The 13676-nt window shown below is 31.6% G+C and overlaps 1 long non-coding RNA gene across 1 annotated transcript in view; it reads right to left on the bottom strand.

The window, feature by feature from the left end:
• Window positions 1-6371, bottom strand: part of LOC127724832 (uncharacterized) — a 35741-nt gene extending 29370 nt beyond the window's left edge. Inside the window, exon 1 of the long non-coding RNA XR_007992747.1 lies at window positions 6313-6371. This is a non-coding gene — a long non-coding RNA (uncharacterized LOC127724832). The remainder of the gene's footprint in view (window positions 1-6312) is intronic.
• Between the last annotated feature and the right edge of the window lie 7305 nt (window positions 6372-13676).

The following is a 13676-nucleotide window of genomic DNA, read 5'->3' as shown; positions in this document are numbered from 1 at the left end:
AATCTACTTATAACTTTATTGATTATTGCAAAAATTAATTTTTAATACCGAAGCTCACCTATTGTTTGTCAAAAACTAAAGGTAGTGATTAACACCTGTAAAAAACATCTGTATGTGTCAATTATGTCCCCACAGACAATAACACTACTTTTTTTTACACTAGTAATTTTTGGGGCCCTTTATAGCTTGCTGTTCGGTGTGAGCCAAGGCTCCGTGTTGAAGACCATACTTTGACCTATAATGGTTTACTTTTATAAATTTTGACTTGGATGGAGAGTTGTCTCATTGGCACTCATACCACATCTTCTTATATCCATTGATCATTAATTTTTCATTGTTTGTTCAGTTCTTTTTGTTAATTGAAAATTTGCACTAGGCTAAAATTTTATAATTACAAAGGTTATTTCTTGTACAGTAAAAGGACACATGTCTATGCTATCAAACAATACACATGTTACATGTACATAGCTGCTAGTCTAAGTTCTTAATAACATGAATATTTTAAAGATATAAAAAAACACAAATTTTCACCAAAACTAGCCTTTTTAGGTGAGGATAAGAAGTTAATAAAAAAATCTTAAATTTTACAATGACATTATAAGCATGATAAGTAATCTAAAGTAATCGTGATTACTTTAACGAAAAGAAATCTAATGTAATCGATTACATTTGGAATAAGGTGTAATTGTAATGTAATCGATTACATTAAATAAGCACAGTAATTGTAATCTAATCAATTACATTTCAAAGTAATCGACCCCATCCCTGCTACCAGTAACTCAAATTCAATAGTTACACTGTACAGTTAAATGTTTCATTATGCAGTAAAGAGATAATTATTGTGTAGGAGTTCATTTATTACAAAAGTTTCACCAATTGCGAAACACTACAGTAATGATGATTATGAAATATTACCAATAATAATTATAATGATGATCAAATTAAAATATAAACTACAAATATTAAATAAGTAAACAAATAAGCACTGCGCTAATTTTAGAATGATAAAACCACATATCAAATCGGAATATATGAAAGGTTAATGGTTGAGCAGTGTTAACGGTCTATATACTCCATGCACTTATAGCTTTATAACTGTAAAATATGATCAAATTGTGTTGCCATGAAAGCTTTCATAAAGAAAGTTGAACATAATGTCGTGTTTATGGGAAGAAAGAAAACTTTCTGAAAGTACATGTATATCCGTTTTGAACAAAATGATTTGGAAAGTATAAGAACTTCTTCCAATTTGGTCGATAGATTTAAGCAAAAATTTTAATGCGGAATTAGAAATAACATTAAATTACTGCAATAAGAATTTTATCATTTCGAAAATTTGTATACTAGTATAAATGATTTATTAATAGTGCTTTCAATGCACGGGCTGCATTTGAATGTTTTCATTTAATTTGCTCTTTGCTTACCGTTTAGCGTGGTTTTTATATTCATGGGGGTGAACTGGTAGAGTCTGTTTCTACGTATTCAGATATACTGTTCCAAGCAAATTTGATGAAAAATCATCACATGCCATGTTATCAAATAAAAATATATTCAACTGGTCAGAACCGGTTTGAATTTTTTAAGCATTAGAGAAATTATAACTCGACAATTACCGTTTGTATATTATGGAAGTTATATATCATTAGAAGCTTGTGTGTACTCAATACGAATATTGCATTTAAGGGTACAATCAAAACTGAAAAACTGACGACTTCAAAGTAGAATCTATGATATTCGTGATGATTTAAGTGTTCACTTGTCAACTCCCCATTCCACAGCAGTTACATAACCTCTGTCCAAAAGTATGACATTTACCTATATTCATTGCAACGATACGTTCGTGCATATTAATACTAAAAAATAAAATAACAAAAATACCGAACTCCAAAGAAAACCCAAAACGGAAAGTCCGTTTTCAAACGGCAAAATCAAAAGCTCCAAAACATCAAACGAATGGAAAACAACTGTCATATTCCTGACTTGGTACAGGCGTTTCCATATTTAAAAAATGGTGGATTAACCCTGGTTTTATAGCTAGCTAAACCTCTCACTTGTATGCCAGTGGCATAAAATTCCATTATAATGATAACAAAACAAACAGACAAAAAAAGGTAAAAGTGTTAAAAATAGGGGTACAACAGTCAACATTGTGTTTTAATCTTAATCAGTATAAAAACAAACAAATATGTCAACAAAGAAAAACAAAATGGCATAAAGACAAAGCACATAAGCAAAAATGAAAGACAAGAATACAAACAATGACCATAGTACAATAACACAATGGCGGGATGTATAAGTACCGAGCCAAGGTAAAAGGATTTTACCAAAAATAGTAAAGGTTAATAATTTACAAAGACAAATAAAAGAACACTCTAACACGTAATTAAGATGATCAATAACGTCAGTACCTAAAATCTATACTTCAAGACCATCATGTTTTATTTGTGAAGTTTATACGGAATATTTATCAACAAGGTCTTGGTATCTTCCAATGAACTTTTTTAGAAAAAGGACGAGACGTTCTTTGACATAAAATTGGTTCATCAACTTTCTGCTCTGACACTGGCGACGTTTTATAAAGTCTGAGTTGCAGCTGCAAACTCTTGAATACCGAATGAGTTTGATAATGTATATCCCATATGCAGGTGAAGTTGGTATATTGCTACTAAGGTGGGGGAAATTGATAATTTCATTATTACAATCGTCTCGTTTGTCATAGATTCCGGTACTGAGATGACCGATTATGTCAAATTCGAGGTATAAGTCTAAAAATGAGTCAAAGGAATCCGTGTCTGTTGTTTCTTTAATTTCTAGTTCTGGAGGATATATTAATGGAACCAATTCAGAAAAGTTTGGATTGTTAATGGAAAGAACATAGTCAATATATCTGAATGTGAAATTTAATGATCTGGCTTTTTGATCTTCTTGTTTTTGACAAGTGTCTGAAGGAACTCTGACTCATATGAAAATAAGAAGAGGTCGACAAGGAGAGGCGCACAGTTCGTTCCCATAGGAATGCCGACAAATTCAACAAATATATCAAGTAAATCAAGTATACTGATCATGTGTTCCCCTGTGTAGCATGTTTTACCTTTTTGTTCACCATTAACAAAATATACCGTATGGTATCCCAAAGTAATGAATTTACAGTGTATGCTACCATTTTTATATTGAAAAGCATTGTGGATTATTTCGTTTAGACAATTTTTCTATTTCACATGGGGGATGATGGTATAGAGGGTTGAATAATCAAAAGTTTTAATAGAATTAATTTCAAAGAAAGATCGAGATTTAAATTATCCAGAAGTTCTCTAGAGTATTTTAGAATCCACATATGTTTAATACCACTACGCGAGTAAACAGTTTGTCAGTATTTCTGAAGGCCTTGTGTCACTGCGGACATAATTTTTGTCAATCTTATGGACAATTCCTTTGTAGAACATGCAGATGAGCTGTCAATGTACCATTTTTTGTACGGAATTTTATGAACCTAAGGTATCCAATAGAAACAAGGTAAGTCCTCAGATTTGCTTTTCAATGTAATTTTCATTGAAGCCATGAAGGACTTATGATTCGCCAAAATCTCATCCTTGTCAAATGATATGTTTTTGTATGTGGGATTATCCGGGTGCTCATTTATTCCTAATTCTTTTACAAGACACTTGTAGAAGTACGATTTACAAACAAAGACAATATTATTTGAAGCTTTGGCCGCAGGAAGAACAACATATTTATCGTGAAGAGATGAAAGACATTTAACCGCTTCTTTGTCTCTGAAAACGGACTTTGGTCTATCATTCACACAGTTTTTCAACTTATGAATTCCACGTTTTATCAGAGACCTGACTGTTTTGACCCATTCTGACAGAGTGTCCAGTTCAACTTCTTCTCGTTAAGCTCATGCTCTGGCGTAGTCCTTAATGGAATCCATAATTATTTTGAAGTTATGGTTCCAATTGATGTGTTGGGATTCTCTGAACTGAGGATCATGAGATATCACCATTCGGAGATGTTTACATTGTATGTTGAATTATGTTTAGATCCCCAGTGATAACATGGCCAGAGGGGCTGTAAATATATGGCGAGTGGGAACAGTCACATGTCAGAGGTTTTTTAGGTATTCTTCTTAATCAAGGTCCTGTAGTGCTTGCTTCTAGTTTAAGTGCAATGGTTTTTGTGTAACTGTAGGATAAAATAAGAACAGACTGATTTGAAAATAAAGTGGAATTTCAGATGATATCTCCTTGTGATGAAGAACGTTGCTGATGTTGATAGCATCTATTCCTTTATTAGAAAACTGAACTGAAATGAATTTGCTCTTTTCATCATGTAAATGTTCCGATCTTACTGGTTTAAAAGACGGAAAAGAGCTACTTCAGAATTTATACTGACTAATCTGTATATTGGAGAAAATGTATTTATGCATCCCTTGTCAAGTGCATAATCTTTCAAACATTTTAGAGAATTAACAGGCAGTGAAAAAAGATTCCAGCAGACCCAAAGAAATGGACTCCAATAACAAGTGTATGCCCCTGACACATAAGCTACTACAATAGGACGATAAGGAAGTACGACTAAATTCGGCACTGCGTTAGTTTCACGGTCACGAATGGGTTGAATGATAGGACGTGTCTATATCTTAACTCACTAGGGTGTTAGATATTTAGATACCAGAATCTTTAAATTTACATATTGTGATATTTTCCCAATGTGACGGTTTGCCTGAATATGGATTGGCATAGGTGATGATCCTTGCATAGCATGAGAACACAAGATTTACTATTTCCTCTAACTTGTATATTGTACCCTTGCATTTGAACAGAAAGTTAGAGTACTGCAATGTTAAAGTTAATAAGTTACCGCAACAGAGACACCCGTTCGTAGCAAATAAGAAAAATGGACTGCTATAGATCGTATATTTTTTTCCATTTTGATGAACAATGACAAAATATGTCTTATGTAATCATGTCATTGTCTGTCTATATATTATAGATTAAAAGGTTACTTTAAATGAGTTTATTGATGTATATACAGGTTTAATTCACTAACAAACATCATTAAGTCCGAATGACTTCATGTTAAATTTTTCAGTGAAAGACCAAATAAAAACATCTATAAAATCCACATAACAAAAAATCAACATTTTATACACATTTAATGAACTTTTTTCCGCATATGTACGATTTTATACTTGTACCGTCATACATTATTGAAATATAACCTCCCACACTTCATTGGAATTCATAATTAATGAAAATAAATTACAACGGTAAGATTTATTGTTGTCGTTTCTTTCTTTTGTTGAGAATGTCGAGATTATTTTTCATGTTTATCTTCTGAAACGTTCAAACTAGCAAGTGTCATGAAATCATAGATATGCGCAGTAACTTTAGAATGCTAACCACACCAAAAGATTAAAGCATCGAAGTAGATTGAATTAAGAATGATAATCTAGGTTTGTATATAACATGTTGTAATATTCAAGACCTGATCATCCTGATGTACATCTTCCCACTAACAATTATATTGAATCTATTAGTGAGAGGAATGAATGATGTGCGCAAAAGTTCCCTGGAAAACTTATTAGGAATTTTTAAATATAGTTTTCAAATACCGCATAAATAAATTAGCTGATATATTTTAAAGGATGCACACTCCTTGACATTTAAATTTTAAGAATTACAAATGACATGCTAGTTTTTCGTAATGTATAGAAAAAGGTATGTATATATTCATTAATACAATTCGATGAAAATGAATTCAGTTTGCATTAAGAAGTAAAAGTAGATGTCACACAGTGGAGTTATCTTACTACTGGGAAGTGTTAATATCATATCTTATCTATAGAATATGTGTACATAGGACTAAATATCCCTCCTTGCAAATGTAATATCCCATTTCAGTGCTCAATAAACGGCGAAATATTTGTCAATTTTCTTTAAAAGTTTCATATCGTAACATGCGTAATGACAATGTAAATTAGGTTTTGCTAGTTGATGTAAAACAACCTTAAACCAAAGCTTATTGAATAAGGAGATGTGGTATGAATACCAATGAGACAAACATCCAACATATTAGTAGTTGACATGACGGGGATTTTAGCAGCAATAGGTCACCGTAAGGCCTTATATGGGGTTAAAAGACAAACTAACAGACGGCAAAAATTGACAGGAAAAATAATGTTCCTCTTTTCAATTTGGCGAGGTACAAAAACGCTGATTTATCAAAATATTATCAAACTACTCCAAACAGTCATTAATTTCACTTTATAAGTGTCTATAACAAAATAGAAAACTATGTATTTGTACTCACCATACAGCACTTTTAATCTAGCCTGTATGTAAGGAACCTATTATATGCGCAAAACATTTCTAGGAATTAAATATAAGGAATTTGTAATTATAAACTTTAACTAACATAGATAGATTATATCAGCATGTTTAAAAGGACGCACACTCCTTTGAATTTAAATTCTAAATGTTATTAATGACTTGCTAGTGATCCTATGTGAACTATTATAATAATCTTCATAATTGAACAAAATGTATGCGGTTAAATAAAAACAAATTCAACTTGCAGTATCAACTATTAGTGATAGAATAAAAGTTGTTGAGATTGTTTCTCTAGTCACCAAATTAAATATCAAACTTTTAAAGGAGTAAGTTCACAAATCGTGAATAGTGACCCTAGCATTCCATGAAATAAGATTTAGACATGTCTCTTCAGTGATTGCTCGAGTGACAAAATATTGGGAAATCCTAAATCTAACACAAACGTTCAATAGTTGGTCGAAAACGAAACAAAGGCGATTAAAAAACCAATTCAAGTAAGGAATCAAAGCTCTGCTTGACGGGAGATACATTCCTTAATTCAAAATGATTTTCAATAATGTATAACAGCAAATTTGAATCAAACAGTATCCGTATGTTCATACCAGTAGCGAAGTGCTGGCAATTTATCTTGTGATTTTCTTTGACAAGATCGTCAATTTGCAATGTGCTAGGGGCCGTCCTAAGCCTGAAGTGAGGTGAAAATATTTGCTCCGTGTTAAAGGATGAAGAACAACAATAAAAGCGCGGTTCCTCTGCTCTTTTTTTTTTTTTTTTTTTGGCTGTACATTTATTTATTTTGTGTCATGGATGGATACCTCATATCCTTACTTTTCTATTAAATCATGTTTTCCAAGTCTAAAATTCAACAAGTACACAACTAACGACTTTAGAGTAAAGACCTACTCTGTGCTGGACTGACCAGCTGACCTGGATATAAATGTGCTAGTTTGCTTATAAGTATATAAAAGTTCGCAGGAAGACATTTCACCTTTCTCCGACACATTAGTCCACTCTGAGCCGTCCAGTATCTGGTCTTACACCTTTAATTCGCGTGTTCTTTAAAAAGCAGTTTCTAAGTAGTTTTGTTTTTCCAGGCCAGGGATCAGTTTGTGAAAAAATGTTTGAATAAAACTTTATGTGCAGTATTCCAACAAAAACTTAACATAAATAATAAACCCATGAATATATATTACAAGACTAAATTGCATACAATCTTCAATTATGAACTTAAATCATTGACCTGAAGTCTATTTTTAATTCATTTTTACTGTTACTTTTTCATTGTCTTATTTCATTCCTTCGAATCAAATAAGATTTGAAGTGTCGTGTCTTTTTCCTCCTTGTCCCAAGTATAAACCACGTTTGAATGATTTAACTAAAAATTCCAAATTCTAAATAGACAAAACCATTTAGATAACAAACACAGACAGGCATGGCAATAAAAAGTACCAATATAATGAGAAAAAAAAAAAACAAAAAAAAACAAAGACTTAAACTCAATGATTTACGTCGTCTTTACTATCTACAACTTACTTACACATATATGTATGAGAAAAACGAATTAATTTTATATCGCAGAATAATGGAGAGCCAGCTCGAAGTATTTTTTCTGCTGATATAGAAATGAAACCTTTCTCAAACTCTATCTATTGTCGTATTTCAATGCGTCTTTTTTAATTTGCAAAGGCAACGACCATTCATTTGTTTTAAGTGGAGTGAATTTTTAAATTAATAGTTTGATTCAAAACTAAATAATAAGTTTGGTGACTATGTTCGACGCATCTCTCCCATCGAACCTGAAATAAAGGATGCAACAGATACAGTTAAATCTGCCTCATATCTTGACTTTCATATGAAAAGTGACAATGAGATCGGTTAAGCACAATACTTTACGACACAAAAGATGATTTCAGCTTCCTAATTATGAACTTTCTCTTTCTATGTAGCAACATATTATGGACGTCATTACGTATTAACCAGGAGATTTTACATGTACAGATATATATATTTGATCACGAAATCATTCAAATTAATATGAAATAGTCAGTTTTAATTTTTTTTTAACTTGCCGAATCATATGAATTATTTTGGAGATTTCAATCGTGATTTGTTGCTTTAATTCTTATATATTTTTTTTTCCAACCTCCCCCTTATTTTCAAAGTGGCATGCGATGCAAAAAAAGTAAAATTAAAAATCATATTTACGACAAAAACTCAGAAAGGTAAATATAAGGGTTTGCTTGATTTTGTATCTATCTGGAAAGTATCTATCCTGTTTAAACAATCTATTAAAGATAACCCCGTAAATACTTTATTTAAAACTAATAACATGTGTTAACAAAAAACTAAAACAACAATCAAAATTATTAGTGAAGTAGTCCTTTTAAAAAGTTAAACAACCTAAGTGACGTCATAAACAATGTTCATTGATATCAGATCAAAAGTAACCCAAATATATGTTTGGTTCGACTTGACGCATAAGATATGTTTGCTACTTTGACATAAAATTTCAACTCCTGCTTCCAAATAAATATCCCCACTAATGTAAGTGTCATATTTATAGAAAATAAGATTCTCCGAACGTTCATACGGATGTTGCGTGCACATGATCTCGTCCTCTTTCTTTGAATTGTTCATGTTTGATATGTAAATTGAATGTTTCGTGTTTGGATTCTTAGAATGAACTTCAATTGTGTTGTGCTTAGTTCCCCGTATTAACTGATAGTTAAAATCAATAGCACTGTACACATGATAAAAACCATTGACCGGGACACGAACACGCCCTCTGTGTAGTTTGACACCGTTTAACAAAAGGCCATTTCTTCACCGGTAATTTATCTTTGTCCATGTCATCTAAAAATAAATCGATATCAATAAACAATTATTCGAAATGAAATTATGTTGTTTATGGCTATAGAAATTACAACGTCACTGAATGTTATGTTACATTTCTGTGTATTGTTAATCAATGTTCTAAAAGAATAACCGAATAGAAATTGGACATTTTTATTACTGTTTACCATATGAATGAGAAGCAAGGCAGTTTTCACTTCGAAATTTACTGAATTGTTTCAACAACAACAAAAAAACCCACTAAAATGTCGAGTATAAGTTTATAAGTATCTCTTTCATACATAATTTTTATTTATACAGTAAAATCCATAAACCCTGTATCATAATTGAAAAAAACAAAGGATATGGGATATCCATCAATGACACATAATCAGTACATAAACAGCAAAAAATACACAAAAAACAAAGGCACAACGTTTTTATTGTTGTTCTTCATCTCATAATGATAACATAATAAAATCCATGAACTTTATACTTGCCTGGAATATCAATTTGTCTTGTGGCCAACTATAAACTAGAGGTTCAAAAGAGACTGTGTCTCTCATCTTGATCGATGTGCATTTTAACAAAAGCCACTCTCCAAATGTAATTCATGTCTAAAATCTCTTTTTTTTCTTGTTGATTTTATAAGTGCTGATTTTTTTTCTGTTTATTTTCTATCTATCGACTTTTATTAGTTTTTGTAAAAAACACAAAATGAATAGAAATTATCATTCAAGGGCAGTTACTTCTATAAGAAGTAAACTAACGGTTTTGACTTTGTTGACCTATTTGTAGATCGTGTCTTGCAGATCATTTTACTGTCTATCTTCTATAGCTTTTGCTCAAAACACAAAAAGCGTAAACATTGTAAAATTCCATTTTAAGGGCAATAACTCCTTTAAAAAGTCGAGTGAAGCTTTTGTCATGTTGACTTTTATGTTACAGTAGTTCTTGTCTTGCTGATCATATTTGCTAGTTAACGTTTCTAGCTATCTATTATAGGTTTCAAGATTGTAGATAAAATGCACAAAATTGGTAAAAAAAACATTTCAGGGCAATAACTCCTATCAGGAGTCATCTGACGATTTCAGCAATATCTTACGTATTTGCAGATCTTCTCTCGCTAATCTTTTTTTATTTTAAAGGTTTTCTATTTCGAATAAAGTTTAAAAAAAAAAGCAAATATGGAAAAAGGTTAAATTCGTCATTTAAGGGCAAAAAATTAACTAGTCGTCTTACGATTTCGGCCATGTTTTCTTATTTGAATATCTTGTCTTGCTGTCCTTTTTTGCCATAAAATGTTTCTCTCTATATGTAGGGATTTTCAAGATGAAACACAAACTTGGATAAAGCCTATTACGTATTACGTGTTAAATAGCATGATGAATGATAAGCATGTAGTAGAAAATTTTAAAGTTAAATGTAATGTACCGTTTTCAGCATGTGTCCAATGTCTGTACAACCATATCAATCCTATAAAGATATGATCTATCCCCCTGTCATCCTTGAATAGTATATTTGTATTTTGGCAATATGACAACTAGACAAAAGTACGTATAGGTACAGGGAACCTTTAAAACAAAAAGTGTCTCAACACACCTTCGCATTGAATATTTTTTTTGTAGATGATGGAACTAAGTGAAACAGTGTATTATGTCGGAACCATGAAAACATTACAATAGAATCAGAATATAATATTAGATGGCGATATAATCCAGTCAAATACAAAAGCAAGAAAATAATCAACAACAGTAAGTATGTTGTTGAGGAACAACAAAATTGAGTGTTACTTATGTAACGTCCAGTGGCAAATATTTCATACATATTCAGGACGATTCAGCAAATAAATGTAGTACCCATGGAGAGTAGGGTACATGGAAAGCACGTCGGCGTCGGCCACATCAAACCCTAATAGGTAAATCAGATACCTTACAAACTAAAATAATCTCATTCACATTTATATCATAGGTAATGAAATATTCAACACATATTCATTCGAAGGTATATAGGTAGTACATCCTACCATTTTCAATATAACATGCTTTTATGTATGCTACATCATGCGTAATTGAGCCATGCCATTATTCATGTTGGTTTTATGTATAACTGTCATGTGTCTTTTTGAAAGTCAGTGAAATATGCATAGTATTGCGTATGATAGTTGTTTCATGTTTATCAATTCTGAATTTTGGTATTTTGTTTTCTTTCAGTAAAGTAGTAGTATAGATATAAGTCAACCTATTTTTTGTCTTAAAAAGATCACCATAAACCTGGTGTTAATGACGCTCGAATAAAAAAAAAGGCAAAGTAGAATACGAAATTGGAACTGATTTTCATAATAACACTATGGTTTGCACTTATCGTCATAAAGGAGGAGGAATGTGTTAGATAATTTGGCCCCTGAAATTGCAACAACAGTAAAATTATTGAAGACTTTCAATGGGAATTAAATGTGATCCTCTTCTTGCCGACTTGTTCCTTTATTCAAATGAGACTTACTACACACAGGAGCTTCTGAGGAAGAATAAAATAATGCTAGCATTATCCTTTAATTTCACGTTCCGCTATATGGATTATGCCCTCTCAATAAATAATTCAAAGTTTGGTGACTATGTTAAACGAATCTATTCCATCGAACTTGAAATAAAGGATACAAAAGATACAGTAAAGTATGTCTCAAATCTTGACTTACATCTAGAAATTAATAACGAGGGTTGAGAACAAAATGTAACTATAACTCATAGTAACTGAGAAATGGACATAATCGCAAAAACTTAAAATTGACAAATGAACCATGAAATGAACTCATCATAGATAACAGGATTAAAATTGTGTACACGAAACACGCGTTTTGACTACAAAAGAATCACCAGTGACGCTCTTATATAAAGAAGTTAAATAGATCAAGGAGTTAAAAACTAATCTTTCTGAAAAGGAGGTCAAGGTCAGATGAACCCGGCCAGATAGACATGTACACCTTACAATCATTCGATACACCAACTATAGCTGACCTACAACTAATATTATCTGAGAAACCGTCCTACAATGTAATCAAGAAAAGTGAACATTGACCACCGAACATAACAATAAATATGATGTCAAAGTCAGATGTATCTATGATGAGTTTATTATGAATCCTGCCATACAGAGATGTACACTTTAAAATTATTCTATGCACCAAATATAGTTGAACTACTGCTTATTCTATCAGAGAAACACTTCTTTTTTATAATAAACTAAATATTGACCAATGAACCATGAAAATAAGGTCAAGGTTAGATGAACTATGTCAGATGGATATGTAAACATTTCACAGTCAAATGCATTACTAAAACAAGTAACTTTTTAAAATCACCTCTACAAGCTATATTGAAAAGGAAGTACTTTAAAATATTATTTATATAAGTTACTTTTGTAGACATTATTTACAAAGGTGTCCGTTCATTCCGATTTTAATAGCAGAATCAAATTTTCTCAGAGATCTGGTTATTCTTCCTATGAGTTTAAAAACTAATAATCCTGAAACACTTATTGCTTACCAGACCTTCCAGATGCATTTACATTTATTATTGACGGTTCTGATTAAAACATTGGTCTTTTGGGACTATGAAAATATAATTTGCTTTAGAAATTATAAAAGATCTAAACAGATGAATAAATGTGATTTAATTGAGACATACAGTTACTTATAATTTGTAAAAGTTCATAAAATCGTCATGTATATATATATATATATATATATATATAATTCGTCTGAATAACAGCCCAACAATGTTAGATCTGTAAATTTGCGGAAGCAAATTTTTGTTCTTCCCTTTGCTTCTGCAAATTTACAGATCTAACAGACGAATTGTATATACAGAATGTGTTTTCAGCCTTGTATCACCATTACTGGTGATCCGATGGATAAAATCTGTCGTAGAGTTGTCACTGGTTCAGACGTACTTATATATATATATATATATATACAAATTTACAGATCTAACATTGTTGGGCTGATGTTTAGTCGAATCATAAACAAGTCTTAATTGAAAACAACGTTCAAATCTATATTTGCGTTGGATAAAAACCGCAATTTTTATACGTGTGCATGCAACACAAATTTTTTGGTAGAGGGGTCTAAATACAGCACAAACAACATTTTCCAAAAGACCAAAACAGTGAAAAAGTATATTTTAACAAAACGCATTTGACTGGCAGGTCGAACAACGGATGTTCTTAAACCCTGCTGACTGCCAATGGCGATTGCCAAATAAACGGATCACCAGATGTAACAAAATGGATCTTAACTATTAATTTAATACCAAACAGAAAACAATAAACTTGCCGAAAAGATGGTATACCGCAAACAAAAAAGGTGCAAAAATTTGTACACCATATCCGGATTTCGACAATTAATGTCTCTTCGGTGAAGTTAGGAATCGAAACGGTATTTGGAAGGCCATATAATTTACCTCAATTTAGGATAGACTCTTGAATTTTGAAGAGTCGAAATAGGATGAACGGATC

The sequence above is a fragment of the Mytilus californianus genome, unplaced genomic scaffold (genome assembly GCF_021869535.1).
Source record: "Mytilus californianus isolate M0D057914Y unplaced genomic scaffold, xbMytCali1.0.p SCAF_14, whole genome shotgun sequence".
Classification (NCBI taxonomy): domain Eukaryota; kingdom Metazoa; phylum Mollusca; class Bivalvia; order Mytilida; family Mytilidae; genus Mytilus; species Mytilus californianus.
The sequence above is the reverse complement of the archived record's forward strand: the minus strand, read 5'-3'. Positions and strand labels throughout refer to the sequence as shown.